General features: G+C 33.9%; 1 non-coding gene across 1 annotated transcript; it reads right to left on the reverse strand.

The window, feature by feature from the left end:
* Window positions 1-6502: 6502 nt before the first annotated feature.
* Window positions 6503-6609, reverse strand: LOC113603165 (U6 spliceosomal RNA). Its single transcript, XR_003424706.1, has one exon. It is a non-coding gene; the product is annotated as a U6 spliceosomal RNA (small nuclear RNA).
* Window positions 6610-7946: the final 1337 nt, after the last annotated feature.

Genomic DNA, 7946 nt, shown 5'->3' on the forward strand with positions numbered 1-7946 from the left:
CTGTGTCTCCCTCTCTCTCTGCCCCTCTCCCGTTCATGCTCGGTCTCTCTCTCTCCCAAAAATAAATAAAAAACGTTGAAAAAAAAATTAAAAACAAACAAAAAAAAGAAATACGTACACCTCAAAGTAGAATGTATGGTCTTTGCAAGTGTGAAGAAATAGAGCTCTTTTTACAGGGAGTCTGATTTACAACTCTTGATGTATCACAGATAACAAGTTGCATTGGGCTGGGTGATATTTCTTTCTTTGTTGTTTTCTAGACTGTAAATGTATTATTAAGAACAACATACTTTTAAAAACTTGCAAATAAGAGTAAAAATACAAATTCTTCAATTCAAAATTGTAATTCAGCAGTATTCTTTAAAGAAAAATCTTTTCTCAGATAGCAGTGTTAAACAGTATATCCATTTTTCCCATTATTTCCACCAAATGAAAAATGATCAAAACAATTCTCTTTATCCATTTCTTCAGTACAGAACTAGCACAGCACAGAACCAGCAGCTAAACACAAGTCTACTAAGGATACATTTTTTTAAAAAAAGAACTTTTTAAATATGGTTTCAGAAACCATATTTCAAAGACAACTTATTAATAAAAACTTTGAGATAAATGTTGACAATGTGTCACTATAATCAGAATTTATACAATAAATAAAATATCATTATATGTATCAATCTAATACTTAAAATTACAGGTAGTGATAACCTGTGTGAAATACAGATTTTTTTATTTTAACCTATTTCTTCACATTTAAAAAAAAAGTTTATTTATTTTGAGAGAGAGAGCACAAGCAGGGGAGGAGCAGAGAGAGAGAGAGAGAGAGAGAGAGAATCCCAAGCAGGCTCCACACTGTCAACGAGGAGCCAGTGTTGAGGTCTGATCTCATAAACAGTGAGATCATGACCTGAGCTGAAATCAAGAGTCAGATGCTTAACCAACTGAGCCACCCAGACGCCCCACATTTCTTCACATTTTAAATAAAATAACAATAATTCCTCTTTTCAAGATTATGGTGCCATATTACAGAAAAAATAGGCAAAGTGTCTAGGAACATATTTGATATAGAATACACATAAATAAGTGATAGGTGATTTCACCCAGACCATCACAGTGATAAAGACATTCTGAGTTTCAGTAAATATGTTTAAACTATCAACCATAAATCATGTAGGTGAATTCTTTGAAATTTGGTACCTCTGGTTTGGCAATATAAGTTGCATCTTCTACAGATGGCAGACAATTTCATACTGTTTTCTTTATTTCCTATTAAAATGAGGCAAGCTAACTAGCTCTCTCCTGGTGTACTGCAAACTGACTTACTGATTTCAAACAGGTATCATTTGAATAAATGTTCAGATCAGCAAAAAGCAGGGTATAAACTGTTTCCTAGTCTGGATGCATTGTATACACACATATCTAAATTTATATATGGATATAAATACACACACATTCTTGATGTATATATTTTTACTCTTACTTCAAATAATAATCTACCATTCATATCCCTCTCTCTCTCTAACATAGTACCCCTCAGGTTTTTTGTTTATCTGTTCCCATTTCCTACCAACTTTACCTGGAACTATTAATATAATTGTTCTTATTATCAGATCACAGAATATTTAGAACCTAGAGGATAACATTGGGAGATAAGAAATAACCTTTCAAAAAATTAAATGCAGTCTGAGTATCTTGTGTATTATATATTTTATTTAGGTCATCTAGAGCATAATTGAATACGTCAGAAATGCAGTATTATCAAATTATTCACAAGGGTTATCTAACCCATTAGAAATAATTGAAAATATCTTTAAAAGGTTGCAGATATGGCTGATGGAAGTTGGTGTGAGCAAAAAGAATACAACTACTTAATCAAAAAACTGGAGACTTTAAAGTTGCCTTTTGGTCTTGCAGTGATTTCTTGGATAAGACATGGACAGCACTGTCAACAACTATACCAAATAGAGAATTTCTGCACAGCAAAGGAAACAATCAATAAATTGAAAAGGCAAATCTACACATTTGGGAATAGCAAAAAAGCAAAGGACTTGAGTAAATATTTCTCCTAGTTAATACAAACATATGCACATGAGCATCACTGGTGAATTCTACTTAATATGCTACCTATTTTTCCATAAGAGAATGCTTGAAACAAACTCTTCATGATTTTACAATTTTCTTAATGTAGCTCATAATTCTTTTAAAATGTATAAGAACATTTAACAGTATAGTTAAATAAAATAGTATAGTTTAAACATACTATTGAATTTAACCTAAGCATTTATTGTTTTCTTTGAACCTAAATGATCCTAATAATAGCATAGTTGACAAATAGCAATACATATATAATATACATATATGTTTAGTATAAAATGATAAACACATCTTAATTAATTAATATACTAGATACAACAGATATAAACACTTTATACATCCTAGTCATACAGATTGGAAAAATGTATTAGAATACAAAAAATTAAAAAAATATATATTTTATTTTCACTTCAACCTTCTTAATTTGTGATTTCTCTCTCTCTCTCTCTCTCTCTCTCTCTCTCTCTCTTAAATAGTCTTTCTTTTGAGGAAGATGAAACTCACTTCATCCCATGGATGGATACAATTTTATAACACCTACATCAGTGTAAATAACCTAGAAATCGACTGAAGCCTTGCAGAACAGACTCTCCACAGCTGAATACAGAGGAGTCCAAATCTAAGAGGCTAGGAAAGGCAGAGATGTGATCTAGAGCCAAATGAACTGTGGGGCTATCCACCAGAGGAGAGGAGAAAGCCAGACCCTATACCAGGCAACTCAGGCATGGGAGTTCCACACAGGGAAGATAATTCTCATAATATTTGGCTTTGAAAACCACAGGCATCTAACAATCAGTGGGGCCTGACACCTGTCACTTTAAAAACTAGTGGACTCAGCTCTGGGAGTGCCTAAGAGTGATAGGAAACTGAGTTTCCACACTTAAAGAGACAACTCAGCAAACAGACTCATGGAGATACAGCAAGATGCAGAAATTTGAAAAACACTGAGGGTATATGGGAAGGAGATTTATTTACTAATCTCAGAGCATGTGCTGAAGGGCGGGGGTCTTTGGGGGACTTGAAAGGACAAAAGAACTAGAAAGCAGCATTTCCCTCCCTTGCAACCCAGCCTAGATACACAGACACCTGTTGGAACCAGTATATAGCCAACAATTGTTACATACTTGCTAACAGCCAGCCCTTTCCCCATTCCTCTGCAGACACCCCTGCTCCAACCCTGCCTGGCAGCAGCTTTCTTGGGCAGCTGCAGCAGACCAGTGTGGACCTTGCTGACACTGTATGCCCTTTTCCCACATTCTACTGTGGATCTGCCTCCTCCAATACAACCCCTCCAATATGCTCTTGGCCAGAGCAGTCCCGCAAGACTGTCAGCCCCAACAGGGGCCAGCACCACTCTGCCCCAGGGAGAACAGAAGATAATCACAAACATCAGTTTAAGTGCAGTCCAAACAGTGGGGGCAAACTTTAGGTCTGATTACGGGCCCCCACCCACCAATGAAAGCATTCAGGAGACAACACAGGGAGAGTGCCCTGAAGTTTGGTGCCGCCGCATCTCTGGCAAATACTTGGTCTTACTCAATTCAAGCCCAAGGCAGCCTCAGACTGGCCCATTGACAACACATGGACCGAACTATGACCAAAGCAGGCAAAGAGAGCCGCTAAAGACAACTGGACTGAAAGCAAACAGTGCTCAGTCATAGTAAAGCACATGCAACACACACAGGAGACATTCCTGAAGAGCCAGGTTCTGGTGAACAGGGAACTTTGCACTGTAGGGCACTCCAGGACCTCTTCTTCACAAGGCCACTACTTGTAAGAGCAGAAGACATGGCTGATTTACCTAACACACAGAAACAGACAGACAGAGTTAGACAAAATGAAGAGATGGCAAAAAAACAAATCAGAAATGAAAAACTCAACAACTGAAATTAGAAATAAATACACTAGATGGAATAAATAGCATACTAGAGTAATCAGAACTGATCAATGACCCAGAGGACAGAGTATTGGAAAGCAATAAATATGAACAAGAGAGATGGAGGAGAAAAAATATATATATAATATACATTATATATATATATATATATAATATACATTATATATAACATACATTATATATATAATATACGTTATATATATAATATATGCTATATATATATAATATATATATATAATATATATATGAAAATAGTCTAAGAGAACTCAGTGACACCATCAAGGTAATAACATTTGCATTATAAAGGATCCCAGGAGAAGAGAAAAAAAGGAGGGCAGAAAATGTGTTTCAATATATAATAGCTGAAAACTTCCTGAATCTGGGAAAGGAAACAGAAAACTAGACCCAGGAGGCACAGAGAGTCCCCAACAAAATCAGCCCAAGGAAGTCTGCACCAAGACACATACTAATTAAAGTGGAAAAAGTACTGATAAAGAGAGAATTTTAAAAGCAGCAAGAGAAAACAAAACAGTTACATTTAAAGGAAACCCCATAAGGCTATTAGCTTATTTTTCAGCAGAAACTTTGCAGGCCGGAAGGGAGTAACATGCTGTATGCAAAGTGCTGAAAGAAAAAAAAAAAAAACTCTGCAGCCAAGAATACTCTATACAGCAAAGCTATAGTTCAGAATATGTGAAATAAAGAATTTTCCAGACAAATAAACGTTAAATAAAGTAATGACCACTAACCAGCCCTACAGGAAACGTTAAAGGGTACTCTTTGAGTGGAAAGGAAAGACCATAACTAGGAGTAAGAAAATTAAGAAGAACAAAAGCAAAAAAATTAACTACATTTATAAAAATCAGTCAAGGGATTCACAAAATAAAATAAAGTGTAACATCACATACTTAAAACATGGGGGGGTGGTGAATAAAGAATGTATTCAAACTTAAGTGAGCATCAACTTAATATAGACTGTGCTATGCACATGTTACATATAAACCTAAAGGTAACCACAAATCAAAAACCATTAATAGATATGCAAAAAATAAAGAGAAAGGAATCCAAATATATAACTAAAGAAGCCAACTTATCATTAGAGAAGAGAGTAACAGAAGAAAGGAGCTGAGGAAAACTACAAAACCAACCATGAAACAAGTAACAAAATGGCAATAAATGCATACCTCTCAATAATTACTTTGAATGTAGGTGTACTAAATGCTCCAATCAAAAAAAAAAAAAACAGGGTAGGGGTTTCTGGGTGACCTAGTTGCTTAAGTGTCTGACTCTTGGTTTCAGCTCAGGTCATTATCTCACAGTTCATGAGATTAAGCCCCATGTCTGGCTCCACACTGACAGCACAGAGTCTGCTTGGGAGTCTCTCTCTTCTCACTCTCTGCTCCTCCTCTTCTCTCTCTCCCCCCCTACCCACCAAATAAATAAAAACTTAAAAAAGAAACAAGGTGAAGGATTGTTTAAAAAAGCAAGATCTATCTATATGCTGTCTATAAGACCTAAAGACACATGCAGACTGAAAATGACATCATGGAAAGGCATTTATCATTCAAATAGAAGTAAAAAAAAGTCAGGGTAGCAATACTTATATTAGACAAAATAGACTTTAAAACAAAGACTGTAACAAGAGGTGACAGACACTATATAATAAAAGGAAAACTCCAACAAGAAGATATAACAATTAGAAATACTTATGCACCCAACATGCAATCACCCAAATGAAGCAGCTAACAACAAACATAAAGGAAGTAAGTCATAGCAATACAATAATAGTAGGAGACTTTAACATCCTACTTACATCAATGGATAGATCATCCAAACAAAAAATCAACAAGGAAACAGTGGCTTTGAATGACACATTAGACCAGATGGATCTAACAGATATATTCAGAACATTCCATCCTAAAACAGCAGAATGCACATTCTTTTCAAGTGCACATGGAACATTCCCCTGAACAGATTGCAAATTACACCACAAAACAAGTCTCAAAAAATTCAAAAAGTTGAAGTCATACCATGAATCTTTTCTGACCACAATACTATGAAACTAGAAATCAACCACAAGAAAAAATCTGGAAAGAACACAAATACGTGGAGGTTAAATAACAGGCTACCAAACAATGAATGGGTCAATCAAGGAAGGAAAGAGGAAATAAAAAATGCAGTGAGCCAAATGAAAATGAAAACACCACAGTCCAAAATCTTTGGGATGCAGGAAAAGTGGTCTTAGGGAAGTACATAGTAATAAAAGAGTACCTCAAAAAGCAAGAAAAATGTCCATATTACCCAAAACAATCTACAGATTTAATGCAATTTCTATCAAAATACCAACAGCATTTTTCACAGATTTATCCATTCTTCCCAAATTATTTATTTATTCATTCAATCATTCATGTGACTATGAATTCAGTCATATCTATGTGTGTGTATATATATATATGTATATACATATATTTTTTATTTATATATACATATTATCTATATTTGTGCATAAATATTTTTAATATGGACTGCTTCACAATTTTTGGTGTCATCCTTGTACAGGGGCCGTACTAGTCTTGTCTCAATCATTCCAATTTTAGTATATGTGCTGCCAAAGTGAGGACTTATTTTATATTTTGAGTTATAATCTAGTACTACCTAATTTAATTACTCAGACTGTTTCAGCATTGGCCTGAGGGAGCTTTTTTATTGGTTCATGTATCCCTTTGTTATTTTTCACCAAACTGGAACAAATAATTTTACAATTTGTATAGAACCACAAAAGACCCCAAATAGCCAAAGAAAACTTGAGAAAGAAGTGTTTATAGACTGTAAATTCATCAAAGAAAAGAAAGACAAGACTAGGGCTAATCAGACTCTGAATCTAAGACTGATTTGTTCTCCACACCTTATTGTACACTGAGAAAATTTTCAGACTTACATTGTCTTATAATTTGTAAAGAATTTTGAAATAATAATATCTGTTGTAATTAAAAAAGAAATGAATTCAGTGAACCTGAGAAAAGATAGCATTATATATTTTTTTCTTTAGACACTCCAAATGACCTGAGTTAGAATTCTCAAAACTATTAAGCTAAGTACCACATTAATGAAAGTCATACTTAGTATGTTCCCAGAAAACATGTGGCAAACACTTGTTTGTCAATGATACTGTACTTTGTACTGGACATTTAGTTTTAATTCTAGGAGTGTACTGCTTTGAAATAATCACAAAATGACAAAGACAAATGAGTTTAATTCTACTAATTCAAATAAGATTTCTCAAAGGAAAGTAGAAAAATAATAAAAGTATTTTAACATTTTATTTAGAATCTTAGATATTTAATTCAGAATAGGCCAGGTAAGGCCAATTAAGGCCCACATGAGCCTATGTGAATACACATAAAATTAAATTTCAAAAAATTATTATAAGAAAAAATTAATTCAGATTGATATATGAAGATAAAACTAAAAAAATTCACATCATATTCAAGACTAAAAGATTTTTAAAACAATTTAAAGTAGAAATTAGAAATAAATGGGTAAGCTAAAAAGAATAATTAACAACTGTTATGTTAATAAAACAGTATTTTATTAATTGCCTTAAAATCTGATTTTAGGGCTAAAACGTATGATATATTCATGAGGCTTCTTGAGTGTTGTGTGATTAAGTCACAACTCAAATTACTACTTCAGACTATCTACAAAATTGACCTTGAAAGTGATATGTCCTCAATTTTGTTATGGTCATTTCCTTTGTTCTTTTTTTTTACAGAGAATTTTTACTTTTGAATAAAGGCAGGTGCCTAACCTTTTCTTTCTTTAGTAATAGATTTGCATACTGGTGCCTTGCTTAAAAGTAAGGTATTCATGGATGAGATCTAGACCCATAATTTATCATCTAAAGAATTTACATGAATGGGTTAAGAATATCTTCTAGTTCTACTTTTTAAAGAGTGCT

The sequence above is a fragment of the Acinonyx jubatus genome, chromosome B1 (assembly GCF_027475565.1).
Source record: "Acinonyx jubatus isolate Ajub_Pintada_27869175 chromosome B1, VMU_Ajub_asm_v1.0, whole genome shotgun sequence".
NCBI lineage: Eukaryota > Metazoa > Chordata > Mammalia > Carnivora > Felidae > Acinonyx > Acinonyx jubatus.